We start from the raw sequence: 10479 nt of genomic DNA, 5'->3' as shown, positions 1-10479 counted from the left end.
TCTTTACATACTGAATTCTGAGTGACTCATTTGTGCAAATGCATACCATTTAGCTAAAGTTTTTATCCCCCGAGCAACTCAATTAGTTTATCTGGAAAAAAAGCAATTACTGCACCCTATAAATGAACTAAAACATCTTCCTCAAGGGCACTTCCTTCTTGCTTAACTCAGGGTCTTCTGGTGTCTAACTGGAGGAGAGTGTGTTTAAATCCAGAGCTTGAGGGCTGCTGTGATCTGTGAAGGATGTGTACCACTGAATCATCCCAGCACCGCCACCAACACAAAGCCTCTACACCAACTGATGGGATTCATTTGAAGGTCATATTCTCTCCTCTGGAACAACAAACGTGCTTCAGTGGACCCGGGTGCACATGGACCAGGCTGAAGTTAAGACTTGAACACACACAGACGCACGCATGCACGCACGCATGCACGCATGCACACACGCACAAACTTCACATAGGCTAGTAAAATCAGTGTTGGTGGTGGATTAGGAAAATAAAAGTGTAAGCAATCAGGTCAACGGGTTGTATTGAATAAGGTATAATATTATAATATAATAAAATAATAAAATAACAAAATTCAAATCAGGGGAGAAGGACACCCTGTCATGTTTGGACCAGGAAGCGGTTGACATGACTTCTGACATCCTGACAAGGACCTGCAGGAGACAAATACAAGTCCCTCCATAGATATTTGAAAACTAAATACCGCATTGTCCATTGAGTTCTATTAGGTGGCATACCTCAACGCAGCTGCCATGTTGCTGGGGGAAACACTTGCTGGCAATCAGAGACACCTGTTTCTTTCGTACATTCTGAAGCCCAATGCGGCATCTAGCTTTCTAATATCTATGCTCCCTCCCTCTCTATCAGCCAGTCACACACACACACACACACACACACACACACACACACAGGAAGTGGTTAACGTGAGGGAACTAAAGCCAGTTCAATAATGAGGCATAATTTGTTTGCTAATTGAATACTACAGGTGAGATCCTAAGCACAAACATCAGTGTGTTAGCTCAGCACTCCCAAATAGCATATTAGTTCATACTGCAGACACTTTGGACATTGACACACCTCACACTTCACCCATAGTTTAAATCAGAGCCCTTCATGTTTCATTAAACTGTACTTCTATTCAAATGGCCACGTAGGTCTCTTTCACACTTGGTTTTAAAGTGAAAATAGAACAAAGTTGGACATGTTAAACTGGAAATCAATATGACACTAACAGGGAGTCCTAACAGCATCAGAGCGAGCGGATGTCGCGTTGCATTGAGTGCTCTCTGTCCACACTGAACCCTTTAAATGTGCCCTTCTATTGCATCATACTTCTCATTCAAAATAGCGGAGCAACGGGAGCCACACACAGGAAATAGAGTCTGACAAACGCTTGCTCAAAACGTTGCATTGCATCACGCTGCACAGCACTGCTTCACGCCGCGTAGTCAGGACATTCCAACTGAAAACAATTCAAGTAGATTAAGTAATTAAACTGATTTTATCACTGATTTTCATTCCTGCATCAGTGTTTCATTGAATTAGGCCCATAACACCTCCAGAAGGCTCAACAGTGGTGTCTGGCATCCCAGAGTCACCCTCCCCCACACTCATGATGGCTTCTCTGCCAACAAGCCCACAACTTTTTGGTCAAGACGGAACAACAGGAAAGGAGAAACTCATTGTGGTAAACCATCATCCTCATCATACGCGCGCACACACACACACACACACACACACACACACACACACACACACACACACACACTCTCTCTCTCACACACACACACACACACACACACACACATATAATGACACTTAATGGCACTTAATGGCACCGAAACCATTGTGATCCATTACCATGTGAAGTGGCCATGTAATTTAGCCCGAGGCGTCTAATGGATTCCCTTTAAACAGATTTGCTGTGGGTGTACAGTACAGTATATGTTGTGACCTCTTCCTGTGGAATTTACCCTTGTTCTGTCTCAATCAGCACCACATGATCAGCGTGATCTTTTACACACACACACAGACACACACACACACATACACACACACACACACACACACACACAGAGGTGTAGTCCCTGGGGAACTCTCGTTTGTCTTGATCAGCACTATATCACTTCTGATCTTTAACACACACACACACACACACACACACACACACACACAGAGGTGTACAGTAGTCTCAGAGGCACTCTCGGTTCTTGTTTGTCTCGATCAGCACTGCAATACTCTGATCTTTAACTTGAGCGCACACACACACACAAACACACACACACATCGGATGTTGTTTAAACACACGTCTATCCCTCCCTACCTAATTAAGATGCTATTAGACTTGTCTCAGTGCAGCATTGGTGCCTGTGAAGAATCCTGCATGCTTGGCACATTCTGCAGATCTCTTAACTTCATCTGGAATGGGCCATTTATAGGCTTCCCCCCGACATTGCACTGCTCCTACTTCACAGCAATATGGTACAATTGATTTTGAATTATTGGGGGGAGGGGGCGAGGTGTACCGTGGGAGGCACACAGTCTCATAACAGGTTCTGTTGCTGTTCACACAAACATTATCTAGAGTCTGAACAGAAATACTCCTTTCGCCTCACTTTCCTCAATGCATATTTGGCCTACACCACCCAATTTCACAGACATGGACTGGGTCTTTTCTGAGCTGTTAGGACTGTGGAAATGTTTGGATGTGCATGTGTCCCCCGATAAATTTGTTTGCCTATTAATTTGCTGCTGCTGTCAGCAGACTTTAATGAATTAGCAAACACGCTCTCTCTTCAGAGCTTTACCAGGCGACTGCACTTCACAGCCTATTGGACACCGACTCAATTGAATAATGAGCTGCTAACCAAGCGTGCCATTTTACTGTAAGCATGGCGCCGTCCTAGTGATTTCACATGTGGAGAGACGTGGGAGATGTTTACATGCAGCAATTAACAGCTATTTCATGCTACGTTTCACAAAGGCCAAAGCACCTCTCGGCCTTTTCAAGTCTGGGAAGTCAGGGAACACACTCACACACACACATGATGTATTAGCATGTGTTAGCATACATATATAATATCACCTTAGACTTAGAGCATAGCAAACACACGGCTCAGTCAACCATAAGCATGATGTACAGGCCCGTCGCTAGAAGGCAAGCAAACCAAGCAATTGCTTGGGGCCCCGAGCTGGCCAGGGGCCCCAAGACAACGACTGGTTAAAAATAAAATGCAACGACAAACTGTGAGCGCCCCTTTGATAGTCAATGCAGTAAAGTGCAACGACACTGTTACCGGCAATACCGGGATCCCCCTCAAGGGGGCCCCTCTCAGTAGTCGCTGACAGCAGCCAGCCAGCCAGGTTTGTGGTTTGTGGTCTGGGGGCTGCTGCCGCGAAAATATAAAACAGTCATGATGAAGCGGAGTTATGTGTCCGGAAGCCAGAAGAGAAAGGAATAGGATGACAAGAAAAACAAGATAGTGGTAAGTGATAAATTACACTGGATAAAATAGCTCTACTTGTCTTGTACAAATGGTGTAATGTCGCAGCAGGAAGGCTAGCCTAGCAAAAAATGTTTATGTTAACTACCTGCCTGACGGCCCATGCTGCTTGCAACAAACTAGAACAGTTAGCGCCACTTTTTTTTCCGAACGGACGGAATATGGTTACATACTGTAATATGTTTATTAAGAGGATAAGGAAGACGCAGATCTGTTCCAGAATCACTGTTTATCGTATTTAATGACATAACATTGCTATAGCTTTGTAATAGGTTTTGATGAAAGTGGCATAGCTTCTCTGCTATTCTAACTATTCGACTGTGATAATCTACACGATACATTCCGTGCATCAAAGCAGACTGGAACATTCATGTCTAGTAGTATTCATGCACGCCAGCTGTTTACTGTCTTTAAAGGAATTATCCGGAGTAAAATGCACTTTAGATCGATTTACGGATGATTGGGAGTACATACGTTGAGTTGACATCCAAATCATATCATTCGGATGTGTTTTGAGAAAGTTCGATGTTACCGTTTCTACCGTTTCTGGTCGGATAGAGAGTCCAGAATGAATTTCCAGAGCACACTTGGCAATCGACTCCTACAGCAGCAAAGATGGCAACATTTCCGGAAAGGTACTGGCTTGATGAAATTCATTCTGGACTCTCTATCCGACCACATAAAGACCTCGGGATACTTCGGTTTGGCTTTAGGGACCCTCTACTCACTACCACGTAAGTGCAATGTTTTTTGGAACTGTAGAAGAGGTATAAAAATAGCGTTTTGTAGCGGCGAAATAATATGCCCTTCTCACTTCCACGCTAACGAGCTTTGACTAAAAACGGTAACATCGAACTTTCTCAAAACACATCCGAATGACATGATTTGGATGTCAACTCAACGTATGTACTCCCAATCATCCGTAAATCGATCTAAAGTGCATTTTACTCCGGATAATTCCTTTAAAGCATCAGGTGCGTCTGTCTAATTCTCAAACAGCAGAATGCTTAAATGCTATGTTAAGCTACAAGTAGGCCTAGGTCAATGTATAACATTAGATTGGAATGTTTTTACAGTAAGCATTGGTAGTTGTGAAAGCAGCTGCATCCCTTTTAAATATCAAAATATGGAAATGCTAACATATCTTTTCTTTCTCCCTCAAGGTGCTTTGCTTAAATTTCTCAGCCCTCAGGCTCTTCCTAAGGATACCTCCACTGATGAAGATGGCCTGAAAGTTTGAACAATGCATCCTTTTTCTGCATAAGATGGCAGTGTTTTATTTTCTCACTTTGTGAGAACTGAAAAATGTTAATGTGAGTGTGTGTGTGTGTGTATTTAAGTATGTTGGATTTAGTTATTGTGCACTTTTTTACATTTATATTGGATTTTATGGTACGGTGGTGTTTTTGCAAATGTTCAAATGTTCAAAACTAATGCACAGTATATATATATGCAACTGCAGTATTGCACTGTCAAAATGTTGTATTTATATTAACTGTGGGTGAACTTAAACTGTATGGCTATGCGGTGGTTCCTGTAGGCTTTGCGTGCGGGGGGGGGGGGGGGGCTCCATGTCCATTTTGCTTGTGGCCCCCAAATTCCTTGAAACGGCCCTGATGATGTATACCTGCTGATTTCATTTGCAAGGCCACAGCCCATGGCTGATATTCACATGCCTCTCTCTCTCTCTCTCACACACACACACATGCAAACACATCCTCTCTCACTAATACACACAGATATACACACTAAAAAATGTTCTCTCTTTCTTTCTCTCTCTCTCTCTCTCTCTCTCTCACACACACACACACACACACACACTATGCTATGCTATCCTGTTGCCATGCTATCCTGTTTACTTCTACAGCACTTGTAAACATCAATACAGTTAGCATATTCACATGATAGATATGCCTTTGTGTTGTCTTGAACTCAGGGGCATGTCCTACAGTGTATGTTTTAGAAAGGTCCCCAGCTGCCATAGTTTAATGTTAGAGAATCACTGCAGTAGACCTGTTCGCAACAAACAAGCTCTCAGTGGAGGGTTTGCTGAGTCTGAATGTTGAGCCACAGCTGAATGCTGGAGGATGCTGAATTAAAGGATGCTGAATTAAAGGATGCTGAATTAGCACAGAATGCTTCTGAATGTACTGAATATCATGTTGTAATAGTCATTGGCTCCACAACACTAGAAGAAGGCTGCGCTTAACTTCCTTTTTCTAGTGTCACTTCTTTCCATCCTCCTCTCTGTTGCTCCACCACTCCACTCCATATTATTCTCTCCTTCTCTCCACTCCTCCAGCTGCTGCTAGTGCAGTTTCTTTAATTTCTCCTAATATACATTTCATTTTTCCTTCATTTGTTTGTTCTGTGAACTCTGGGCAGATATTTCCTGCTTTTGTGTAGAATTCACATCTCAGGTCTGTATAATGACTGCACTCAGGGAGAAAAATGCAGCTCTGTTTCTACAGCACTCTGGGTGTTTCTCTCTGTATGATTCTCTTCTGTCGTTCTTTCCTTCTCTCATTTGAGTTTTTCTCCACTCCTTACCCTCCCTCCATCCCTCTCTTCTTTCTCCTCACACGCTTCGCTCCATCTCTCCTCCTATCCTTGTCTGCCCTCCTCTCCTCTTTCTCTCCTCTTGTCTGTCTATCCTCCTCCTCTTCTCTCTTTCCCTCCTTCTCTCCCCATCTCTCTTCCACCCCCAGTGAGTTCTAATCTGTGGAATGCAACATGCTGTGATTTCCAGACCACTAGAGACTTCTGCGGAGCCAGAAAAGCAGGCTGGGAACAGCTGACACATAAAGATGGGAGGAAAGAGAAAGCAACAATGCTTCCTCAGGCGAGAGAAAGAGTGAGAGAGAGGGGGGGGGCAGAGGACTGAGGCAAGAAGAGAGAAAGAGAGAATGGGGGAAATGGAGAGAGAAAAGTGAGTGAATGAGTGAGTGAGTGAGAGAAAAGAGAAAGAGAGAGAGAGGGTAGATTACAAAAAAGAGGGAGAAAAATCAAGAAAAACAGAGAAACAGGACAGAGGGAGAGAGAAAGGGAGAGAGTGAAAGAGAGAGAGAGAGAGAGAGAGAGAGAGAGAGAGAGAGAGAGAGAGAGAGAGAGAGAAAGTAACAGCTCAGATTCCAATCAGCAGTGAAAATGTGATTTCAGCAGATTGCGAGAGCAACACCTGCAGGCCCAGTCAGCGCCGGTGTGCCATTAGTGCCTGTTTGGGCTCTGGTCACTATGGCAACACAGAATGCTATGTTCTCCTTTAGGAGACCTCATGGAGCGGAGGGTATAACATTTAACATTGTGTAAGATACCCACACACTCTCTCACTCTCACTAGTACAAAGAATATGCTGTCCTTCAACCAGCCTGAGTGTTCCATAGACACTGTGTTGTATGGTTTTCTAATACATTAATGCACGTGATGTGTTCCGTCAGCGAAATAAGCTGTTAGATTTAAAGCCCAATTTTCCAGACCTACTTTTCTGGCTGCCAGAACTAATTGGTTCAAGTGGACTTGCAATCTCGAGTTCAGAAAATGTTCCCTTAGACGTAATATGCACCTTCATGTCATAAATTCTAGGGGTCAGGCGTCCAGACTGAGAGCCTGATATTTAAAGAAATATTGTTTTTTAGCCACATTTGTCAGCACCCGTTCATTCTTACGCTGGGATTGGTGTCATACGATATTTCATGAATTACACGTGAACCTTGTTGTAAGATGATTACAGCACTCAGACCTGCACTGGTTTCTATGTTCTTTGATTGATAGATGAGGGTCATTGTGCCAGCATCTCACATCTCTCTCACTCTCTTTCTCTCTCTCTCTCTCTCTCTCTCTCTTTCACACATACACACACTCTCTCTTTCTCTCTCGCTCTATCTCTCTCTCACACACACACACACACACACACACACACACACACACACACACACACACACACACACACACACACATATATATACAGTATAGTCCAAGGGGGCATTCTGCAACCTTGCAGTCTGTCACAGAGCACTCCTGGATCTCCTGGCCAAACCTCATGGGCCCCATTGAGTCTCAGGGGAGGAGAGAGAGAGTCCTCTTAGTCAGCTCCATTAGAGGAGACAGTGTGTGTGTGTGTGTGTGTGTGTGTGTGTGTGTGTGTGTGTGTGGTGGTGGTGGGGGGGTTATGTTATAAAAAGAGAAAGACAGAGGGAGGGGATTCTGGGCAGGAAAAGAGAAAGACAGGACGGAGAGGGCATGTGAGCAGAGAGAGAGAGAGAGAGACCAACACCATTGGTCATAGCAGTAAAGCTAATAGACTTTAATTCATTAAGAGTTGGAAGAGAGAAAGAGAAAGAGAGGGAGGGGGAGAGGGAGAGAGGGAGGGGGAGAGAGGGAGGGGGAGAGGGAGAGAGGGAGAGGGAGAGAGGGAGGGGGAGAGAGGGAGGGGGAGAGGGAGAGAGGGAGGGGGAGAGAGGGAGGGGGAGAGAGGGAGAGACAGACATACAGTGAGGAGAAGACAGACAGACATCCAGAGAGTCCAGAAATCCAACAAAAACAGCTTAGTCTTCTGTCTACATATCAGCATCCACAACTGGCTCAGCCTGCTATCACCCTGGCAACGGCACGGCTCCAGATGTGAGGATGCTGGTCTGTGATGGTCATGTGACCTGACATGGGACCCCCACAGGACTCCGAGCGCATAAAGAGCAGTGAATGAGGAGAGGAGGAGTGGAAGAAGAGAGGAAAACAAAAATGATGAGAGGAGAGGAAGAGGAGAGGAGTGGAGGAGAGGAGAGGAGGGGAGTGGAGGAGAGGAGAGGATAGGAGAGGAGTGGAGGAGAGGAGTGGAGGAGAGAAGAGGAGTAGAGGAGAGGATAGGAAGAACAGAGGAGGGGGAGGAGAGAGAATGATGAGAGGAAGGGGAATCTAGGAGCTGAGGAGAGGAGAGAACAGAAGAGACAGGAGGAGAGAGAGGAGAGGAGTGGAAGAAGGGAGGAGGGGAAGAGAGAGGAAGAGAAGGGAGGAGATGAAGAGAGGAGAGAAGAGAAAAAAAAGATATTATACTGTAAGAGGAGAGAGGAAATGGAGAGGGGAATGTGAAGTGAGGAGAGGAGAGAAGGGGGAGGAGAGGAGAGGACAGGGGAGGAGGAGAGGAGAGAAGAGAGGAGAGGAGGAGAGATGAGGAGAGGAGAGGAGAAGAGAGGGGAGGAGAGGAGAGAAGAGGAGGGTAGAGGAGAGGAGAGAGAGGGAAGGAGAGGAGAGGAGAGAGAGGAGGAGAGGAGAGAGAGGGGAGGAGAGGAGAGAGAGGGGAGGAGAGGAGAGGAGAGAGAGAGGAGGAGAGGAGAGAGAGGGGAGGAGAGGAGAGAGAGGGGAGGAGAAAGGGCCGACTGGTGATAAAAATACTACATGCCATGAATGCTGGCTGCGGACAGCAGGCACGATAACAACAATCTGCTGCACCACTCTGCCAACAGGCACAGGAAACAGCTCACCACACACCCCACAGCTCACGCATGGCGATCCATACACAAGCAGCACACACACACACACACACACACACACACACACACACACACACATTCACGGATACTCATACACATGCATACCAACACACACAGGCATCCAAACACACACTCACACACTCACACACAGTAACACACACATTAGCACAATCACAAAAACACATGCTTTAGGGATCCCAGCACCAATCCCTGCACAGAAGACCAGAAACCAGAAGCCAGAAACTCGGCAGTGCTCTCCTGGTGTATGCTGTGGCCCACGTGTCCTGTACACACACACACACACACACACACACACACACACACACACACACACATACACATCTGCATTATGCTTGTGACAGTTGTTATGGGTGATAACAGGAACCTCTGGAGCCTAGCCATGAGCACAGACAAACAAACAAACAAAACCAATAAATAAACACCTCAGAGAAGAGAGTCTCATTAGGCCTGATGGCATCTTTAAGGGCGATGGGCACGTCCTCCATGTCTCTGTTGCCCGGGTAACTCCTGGGTACTCATCACTGTAGTGGTGCTGATGATGGGGGGACAGAGGAGTTAGTATTCTGTTCCCTTCAGGCAGACAAAGAGAGGGCGCCTAATTCAACTTGATGGCCCTACAAGCAGACAGTATGGACACTGGCAGATTCCAAATGAACTTCTCCTCATGAATGCAATAACCAGAGCACTAGTAGCCCCAGGGTAGATGGGGGGGGGGGGGTGGCCCTGAGTACGACCCCCCTTCCCCCCCACTGACACACACACACACACACACACACACACAGTACTCTCTGTCAAGGTCGAACCTCACCTGGAATAAAGGCGATGTGCATCATGAACCAGCTGCTAGCCGGGAGGGAGGATAGTGTTGCTGTCATATGAATTAGCACATACACGCACTGTTTGGACTGAGACCAAATCTAATTAGCCCAAACAGCAATTAAAAATGCAGCTAGGGCTGCCACTCTTTCTGTTCATTAACATGCAACAATCATTTTGACAAAATCTAACGTAACAGGAGCCGATCCTAGAATGGTATTGGTGTTCTGCGCTGCTCCGATGCCAGCTTACAGAAGGAGGCACTGCCGCAAGGTTGCTTCAATGTTACCTCTGCGCTGTTTTAACATCTGCTGTGGGGCAGGCCAGCAAACAAACTAATGAACATGTGTGTTGGGATTTGAGGCGGCGGGGGGGTTCGCTGGGTGGGGGGGGGGGGGGCACAAACACGTAATGGGGCACCAGAGAAATGGAACAAATGATGTCATAACTCGTGTGCAAAAAGTAAAGTCAGTCAGTGCCAGAAGCAGATCAATTTAGCAACACAAGCAGGAACAAGTCATCGGCACGCTGCGCGGACTTGACAGGTAACACCGTAAAGCATTTCCTACAAATCTCTGCCATAACCATAGCCTGGAGAAAAGAGACTCGCACGGGGACACAATAAAACAAGATGAAAAAAAAACA

This window comes from Alosa sapidissima, chromosome 21 (genome assembly GCF_018492685.1).
Source record: "Alosa sapidissima isolate fAloSap1 chromosome 21, fAloSap1.pri, whole genome shotgun sequence".
NCBI lineage: Eukaryota > Metazoa > Chordata > Actinopteri > Clupeiformes > Clupeidae > Alosa > Alosa sapidissima.
The sequence above is the reverse complement of the archived record's forward strand: the minus strand, read 5'-3'. Positions refer to the sequence as shown.